General features: G+C 40.6%; 1 pseudogene; it reads left to right on the top strand.

Annotated features, from left to right (window-relative positions):
* Positions 1–7,495: 7,495 nt before the first annotated feature.
* Positions 7,496–8,043, top strand: LOC139006700 (S-phase kinase-associated protein 1 pseudogene; annotated as a pseudogene).
* The last annotated feature ends 359 nt before the right edge of the window (positions 8,044–8,402 follow it).

Raw genomic sequence — 8,402 nt, 5'->3', positions numbered from 1 at the left:
GTATTTGTTACAGTTTCTTAGAAATTTCCTTTCTACCATACATGCAAACAAGAGTTATGTCACCAAAAGGTCTTTTCAACTACACATATACTCACAAGAATTAACTCTACTAGCAGAATGGTTTTCAATTAGAGAAGAATAGTTATTTTTTCCATTAAACTTGAAACAGGAAAAATGAAAAAGAACAAAGAATCCATCAGATATTATTGATAAAAACAACTGTGATTTATTGAGCATTTTCTATGTGCTATAGGTTCTGTTCAGTATTTACATGGATTATTTAATTTAATTTTTATAGCACTTTATGCTGTTAATACCATTACTATCTCATTTTACCGATGAAGAAACTAAGTCTTTGGCCCAAGGACATACAGATAGCACATGACAGCTGAAATTTGAATCCAGGTAGTCTGACTCCACAGTCTGTGCTCCAAGCCACTATTCTATTCTGTTGACACAGCCACAGGATAAGTTAAGTGCCAGATCTGGTTTTTCTCATAATAAGAAGCCTGCTTACCAGATTATTGCATTATGTATCCACTCTATTTTGCTTATGTCACAGAGAGGTTCACAGTCTTCCTGCCCCAAGGTTGTCACTCCCTCTTTCTACATAGTCACCTGAGTTTATAGCGGCCACCTAGTAAAGAAGTAGTAGTAATTAATTCCAGGCCTGGAGCAGGAGAGATACAAGATGAGCCTGAAACAGCTCATTATGTCAGAAAGTAAGAGAGTGCTCCATCCACCCACCCACTGCCCACTCAGTCCACCTCCTACCAAAAAATGATAGGAGCAAGTCACAAGGGCACAGGTGCCAATTTGAAAAAACTTCTGCTGGCCAAACATGGGGTAATTTGAGCACCAAAATGATTCCTTATAAACCACTGAAAAGTTAAGAATCCATGAGTCCATACTAACATTAGATAGATAGATAGATGATAGATGATAGATAGATAGATAGATAGAAAGAAAGATAGACAGACAAGCAGATAGGTAAGAAAAAAAGGAGGGCTCTCGCTGACAGGAGGATGTTGAGAGAAGACAAGGAAATGTGTACTATTTTCTTATCTTTGCAATTTTTCTACAACATTAAAATATTTCCAAATAGCCCTAACCGGTTTGGCTCAGTGGATAGAGCGTCGGCCTGCGGACTCAAGGGTCCCAGGTTCGATTCCGGTCAAGGGCATGTACCTTGGTTGCGGGCACATTCCCAGGAGGGAGTGTGCAGGAGGCAGCTGATCGATGTTTCTCTCTCATCGATGTTTCTAACTCTCTATCCCTCTCCCTTCCTCTCTGTAAAAAATCAATAAAATATATTTTAAAAATGAAATAAAATATTTCCAAATAAAGTTCTATATGTAAATAGAGTAATGGCGACCCATTATGGTCACCCTGTGGCTCCGTGAGCAGCAGATGGCCTCTGCGGGCTGAGCTGCCCTCTGTGCCCCGCTCCTGTCCCTCCACTCGGAAATGTCATTCCAAGGCTTCTGATGTGAAGAGTAGAAGACCCAACTGACTACATTCTTTTAGTGAGCTGCCTGGGACCTGAATAAACTCAGGAAGTGGGTGCGAGGTAAAGAGCCCTGGACAAGCAGCAGAGGAGCCTGCATGTCTGGTCGTGGCTCCAAGGATTAGCCTTGTGGCCTGAACCAGTCACGCCACCTCTGGGAGATGAACACTCTGACCTGGAATTTATCTCAGGTCCCTTCTAGTGTTATGATTTTATGTGTTACATCCTCCATTACATCCATCTGATAAGGCCACGGATTAAGCAGTAGGCAATATACCTATAATGATACAGCCACCGTGGACTTGAAATCTTCCATATGTTACTTTTTCCTCTTGCTATTTAACTATTATGTACGTGTATGTTGCATTTTAAAAAACTGGAGGTAAAGGTATGTGTGCGCATGCAGTGGGATGAGAAGAAGGGAAGGGAGGGGAGGAAGGGAAGGGAAGACAGATAGTATTCTTAGAATCAGGAAGAACAGCACATACAAATGATGACATTTAAAAATCGGCAGCAATGACTCACAACTTAAAACAATGCCTTCATTTTGTATAACGCCTTGCAGTTTTGAAGTGCTGACCTGAAGAAGAAATATGCCTGGACTGCTTATGATGAACTGGGCCCAAATTCATAATCAGAGTCTAGCAGCCATTGTTTACAGAGGCCTTTCACACACACATGCATATCAGGGAAAAGTGGCAGATTAAGCTGCCAAGACACCTGCACAGCTTGAGGACTCTGAGCCCAACCTTCTAAAGGAGTTTCTGAAATCATATTTTGAACACTGGGCTGAGACTTTCCCTGTCCAATCAGAGCTGCACAGCTATTCATCCTCATTTGGTCTTTACTGACCAATGAGTGGCTCCACAACAGCCAATCAGAACACACAATCCTCACCAATCATGACCATGCTATTTAAACCAATCAAACTGTGCAAATTTGGATTCCTCTTTTGCATAATAATAGACCAAGAGGGACCCTGCTGGGCACTTTTTCTATGTAAGGGGGCCTCCCCTTTGTCTCGGGGTAGCACATTCGCAGTTTCCTCCAGAGACTGCATTTTCCCCAGTTTGTACACTGTTTACCTGAATAAAGTTTCTCCTTAAAAAAATATATATTTTTATCGATTTCAGAGAGGAAAGGAAAAGGAGAGATAGAAACATCAATGATGAGAGAGAATCATTGATCAACTGCCTCCTGCACGCCCCACACTGGGGATCAAGCCTGCAACCCAGGCATGTGCCCTGACCAAGAATCAAACTGTGACCTCCTGGTTCATAGGTTGACACTGAACCACACAGGCCGGGCAAAGTTTCTCCTTTTTACTGCACCCCAGATTGGGACTCCTGTTAGCACTGGATTGATGGCAGTGAACTTTTGTTGACAGAAGCAATTCCATATCCATTGTCTCATTTTATCTTCCAAAGCACTCTGTGAGACAACCGGTCAGGCCCGTTTCAAAGATGAGTAAATTGGTTCGGAGAAGGCAGAAGCCCCACAGCTAATTTTTGGTGGGTTGTCAATTAGAATCCCAGTTTTTTGACCCTCTGGTAATGCTCTTCCCAATCAAAAAGTTCAAAACCTATAAGATTTCTTCTACAAAACAGTGGGCCTGTATACTTCAAAAGTCACTGTCAACTAAAGACAAAGAATGGCTGAGAAACATTCTTAAATTACTAGCAATCCAAGCGCTTCTCCTTTCTGCCCTGAGGTCTATGGGAATTCAGTCTGCACTCAGCACCCAATGAGGCAACTCTTAACCAATGAGGGATGAGAGCTGGTGGATAAATACTCCCTCTTCCATCCTCAGGGAGACAATCCTGAAATCCTCAGACTGAAATCCTCAGAAGCTTCCAGAGGTACCAAGCCCTAGTCCAGTCATCCAGAGCAAGAGCCAACTCAAAATGCAACTTGGTATCAGCTTTTCCTCACTGTTTCCTTCTGACAGTGCCCCACATCAAGCGCCTGCACTCAAGCCCTTGTCTCAGGCTCTGCTCTCTGTGAGGTACCAGGCCGAGATTCTAACACGGGGTGTTACATGGAAGACTCAGACCAGCCTGATGCTTTCATTGCTTTGTGTATAACAACTTTTTCTAGATGCTCATAGGATTTCTTCTTTATCATCAAAGTGTTACAATTCTATCAGAATGCAATCAGATATGCAGCCTTTTTCCAATAATTTGCCTGACACATGGGTATGTGCTCTAAATTTTCAGATTGGGGTCTTCTTTGGATCAAGAAATCCATCTCCTTCTGCATAGATTCTCTCATCCCTTTCTGAAATTCCTCTCACTAACAGATTGGATCCCTTTCACCTGTCCCACTTGCTACTTTCATAATTTTCCTCTGAGTTCTGGACAATCTCTCCAGTTCATCTTCTGCTTAGCTAACTGGATTTCCAGCAGTTTTTAGCCTTGTGTCTAACTAGCCTTTGGGGTGTGGCTGCATTGGCTCAGGTTCCCTGCTCACTCCCCTAAGCAGATATAGATAACATGCCATACTATTGTGCTTAGTGGTTTTCTTTGCCCAGATGGAATTCCTATCCAGCCCTCTTTCCCCATTTTTACTAGTACTGGCACCCAAATTTCTCTTTCTAGATGCACATCCTCCACAGTGTCAGTGGTCACAGCGCAGATGAGGCTAACCCCACACTCACTCTAAAAGTGGGCATTTGACCCAGTTGGGGCCAATCAGTGTGAATCTCTCTCTCTGCTAGGGCAGGTAACTGATAGGATATAAACCTGGAGTTACTGGTGGCCATCTTTGCCACCAATGGGAAGAACTTGTCAGAGAATCGGGATCAAAACAAAGAAGTGCAGAACCAAGACATAGATCAGGAGATACATTTCTGTCTGCTGAGCACCTGGGTTCTGCAGTATCTGAGCATGACCTACCCCTGCACCTTTCTGTTTCCTAAACCTACAAATTCCCCTTTTTGCATAAGGTGATTTGAGTTGATATTCTGACATTTGCAACGGAAGATCACTAATGAAGGTTACATATAAATGTGGTTCTTTATTGAGACTGTATTTGCAGTGTGTAGTGGAAAGAGAAGAGATACTTGAAATTAGGACTAGTTTGCATTTTAAGCTTCACCACTTATCAGTTCATAGACACTGTGCTATGGTCTAAATGATTTTAACCCCCTCAAATTTTATATTGAATCCCCCCCAACAAGCCGATGGTATAAAAAGGTGTGGCCTTTGGGAGGTGATTAGGCCATGAGGGTGGAGCCCCCATGACTGGGATTAGTGCCCTTCTCCCAAGTGAGACTACAATGAGAAGTCTGCAACCCTGAAGAAGGCTCTCCCCTGACCAGCCTGGTCTCAGATTTGCAACTTCTAGAACTGTGAAAAATAAATTTTTGTTGTTTATAAGCCACCCACTTGGTGATATCTTCTTATAACATTAAATACATCATTTCTTATTTGTTATCTTTTTTAAATCTTTTTTTCCCATTGATTTTTAGAGAGAGTGGAAGGGAGAGGGAGAGACAGAGAGAAACACCGATGTGAGAGAGACACATCGATTGATTGTCTCCCACATGGGCCCTGACCAGAGCCAGGGACTGAGCCTGCAACTGAGGTACATAACCTTGACCATGATTAAACCTGGGACCCTTCAGTCTGAAGGCCGACACTCTATCCACTGAGCCAAACCAGCTTGAGCCTTATTCCTTATCTTTAATATGGAGTAAGATCCTACTTATTCACAGATCTGTTTGAGCAGCGACTGTGAAATCTATTTCAAAGTGCTTGGGGACATAAAGCATTCTGAAAAGGTTCCCATGCATTAACAAAGAGACATGTCATCATGCTTCAAAGACTGGTTTCACACCATTATGCTGTTTGGTAAACTGAATATGGCTACTTTACCCTATTGTGAAAATTAAATTGATTGTGGTATATAGACATTGAATGAATTAAAAATTTTCTAATTCAAAACATATTCATCAGCTAAGCATATTATGCTTATACAATGTTTGAAAGGAAATTGTCTTTGCTTTTAATGAGTTATTGTCAGTATTGTACCAAGTACATTGACCCCAAAAATTAACACTTAGTTGTTAAACTTTACGGAGGAGCATGTATCACTTAAAGCTTAACTGGAATTGAACCCATCATGGGCACAGTCGCTAGCTTCAGCTCATACGGAATTACTTTATCCTCTGCAAAGCTTACTAACTAGAAGGTACTTGAAATTATTATATTGATTATAACACCATAAATAACTGTAAAATAATGGATTTTTTTCCTGAGCACACACACATTTTCTCTCTTTTTTATTCCTAATGCTGGTGTAAGCAGAAAGGACACTTCCCTCCAGCCACTCCATGTGGGCTCTCATCCAATAAAAGGGACACAGACACTAAAGAATGATCATACAAAACACTAAATATATCATTTCCCATTAGCACAGCACATGTCCTATTCCTGGTAGTGGAAATTAGGCCATGCTAATGTAAGAGCCCAATAATGAGAGCATAAAATTAATACTCATCTCTATGATGAGTTTCAAGTTTCCAAGAATCAACCTAATTCTCTTTTTAATATTCTAACTGGTAGAAAAGTTAGGCAGCTTCTTGTGAAAGAAGAAAGAAGAGTGTGATGGTTAATTTCATGTGTCTGCTTGGTGAGCTCATGGTATCCAGATATTTGGTCAAATATTATTCTAGATGTTTCTGTGAAGGTATTGTTTAGATGAGATTAACAGTTAAATCAACAATCTTTGAGTAAAGCAGATTATTCTTCATAATGTGGTGGGCCTCATCCAATCAGTCGAAGGCCTTAATTTAAAAAAAGACAGTTTCCCCAAAGAAAAGGCAATTCTGCCAGCAGAATACTTGTACTTGAACTGCAGCATCACCTCTTTCCTGAGTCTTCAGCCTGCAGATTATGGATTTGCCAGCCCCCACAAACTCATGGGTTAATTCCTTAAAATAAATCTCTCTCTTCATCTATGTATCTAATCTGTAGTTATAGCTATATCTATATCTATCTATCCTCTTGGTTCTGATGACAGATTTTGTTTCTTCAGCCCAGCCCTTGGTAATCTTCCATGAAAATGATTTGACGTGTGTCCTCTAGCCTCATCTACTCTTGACAAATCTCCAAACAGATCCCAATCTCTAGCCCCATCCCTAGGATGTTGACCATTTATTAAGGAGAGACTCCTGCCTGCTCATTTAATCTTAGCAGCAGGGTCATTCTTTATGGTAGGCTGGTGAGGCCCTCTCAGTTCAGGGTTCTCCTCTTTAATAATACCTGTAGAGGCTTTATAAGAGAAACAAAGATATTACTTCTAAAGAGCTAAACCTACAAGAGGGGGGTATTAATAAAACATAATTTACTAGATAGCTAATTATTATACTAGATATGAATATAGTTTATCAGAGTTTTCCCCAACAGATTTGCCGAAAGGCCCACAGGTATGTTCTGAATGCATATTGGTTATCAGATTCTAGAGCTGATATTCTTAACCACTACAGAAAACTGTCTCCTAAGACTCTGGAGAAATGTGATACTAAATAAATATATACATACATACATACATACATACATACAAATATACAAATGAAACCCACACCAATTATGTTAGAGAACTGAAGGGAATTTGGTATTCTTATAAATCTTTATGAATGACTCATGAAGGATGCATTTCATTGTTCAGAATGTATAAGGAATTTATTAGTAACTGATAAGACCTGAAAAGCAAAAGTGGGCACTTCTCTATCAGGAACTGTCATTGATGATGTGTTTAACTGTATTCAGAGTCATGTGATGATAAGATAGATCACATGATTTAGTGCAATTAGGTCCCAAGGTAGGTGCTGAGAAACAGCAATCCTGAAAGTTTCAAGAACTCTAGAGTTAAAAACAGTTTGAAGGTAAGTTGCCTTGTTCTCCACCTTTCTCTCTTGAGTCTGCTGACACTGCCCCGCTCTCTCTCGTTAGCCTCTGGCTTGCTCTCTCCTTGAGACCGAGCACCATGCCTTCAATTAAGTTTCAGAGTTCTGATGGAGAGATATTTGAAGTTGATGTTGAAATTCCCAAACCATCTGTGACTCTCAAGACCATGTTAGAAGATTTGGGAATGGATGATGAAGGCGATGATGACCCAGTTCTTCTACCCAATGGTAATGCAGCAGTATTGGAAAGGTCGTTCAGTGGTGCACCCACCACAGGGATGACCCTCCTCCTCCTGAGGACGATGAGAACGAAGAAAATCAAACAGATGATATCCCTGTTTGGGACCACGAATTCCTCAAAGTTGACCATGGAACACTTATTGAACTTATTCAGGCTGCAAACTATTTAGACATCAAAGGTTTGCTTGATGTTACCTGCAAGACTATTGCCAATATGCTCAAGGGGAAAACCCCTGAAGAGATTCGCAAAACCTTCAATATCAAAAATGACTTTACTGAAGAAGAAGAAGAACCCAGGTACGCAAAGAGAACCAGTGGTATGAAGAGAAGTGAAAAGTTGTGCCTGACACTGTAACACTGTAAGGATTGTTCCAAATACTAGTTGCACTGCTCTGTCTATAATTGTTGATATTAGACAGACAGTAGACAAATGCAGCAGCAAATCAGTTGTATTAGCAGAATAATGTCCTCATTGCATGTGTAGTTTGGGTGCAGATTCCAAACCTATGGCTGAGTTTCTTCCAGTATGATCAAGAGTATCTTTTTTCTTTGCTCTGAATGAAACTGAATTGTGAACTCTCTATAGAAAGTGGCATTTTGGGCTTTCCCTCTTTTTGCAAAGTGATTTCTACCTAGTTTATTGCCCAGTTAATGTTAATTTAGTGACTTCTTAAAAGTTGGCATTGTAAATAAAATAACTTGCAAAAGTTTTCTGAAATAGAAAAAAAACAGTTTGAAAATATTGCA

Source organism: Myotis yumanensis, unplaced genomic scaffold, assembly GCF_028538775.1.
Source record: "Myotis yumanensis isolate MYYU_CA2020_CCGP unplaced genomic scaffold, mMyoYum1.0.hap1 SCAF_1, whole genome shotgun sequence".
NCBI classification, from domain to species: domain Eukaryota; kingdom Metazoa; phylum Chordata; class Mammalia; order Chiroptera; family Vespertilionidae; genus Myotis; species Myotis yumanensis.
Note: the sequence above shows the minus strand (reverse complement) of the source record. Positions and strands in the feature narration are given on the sequence as shown.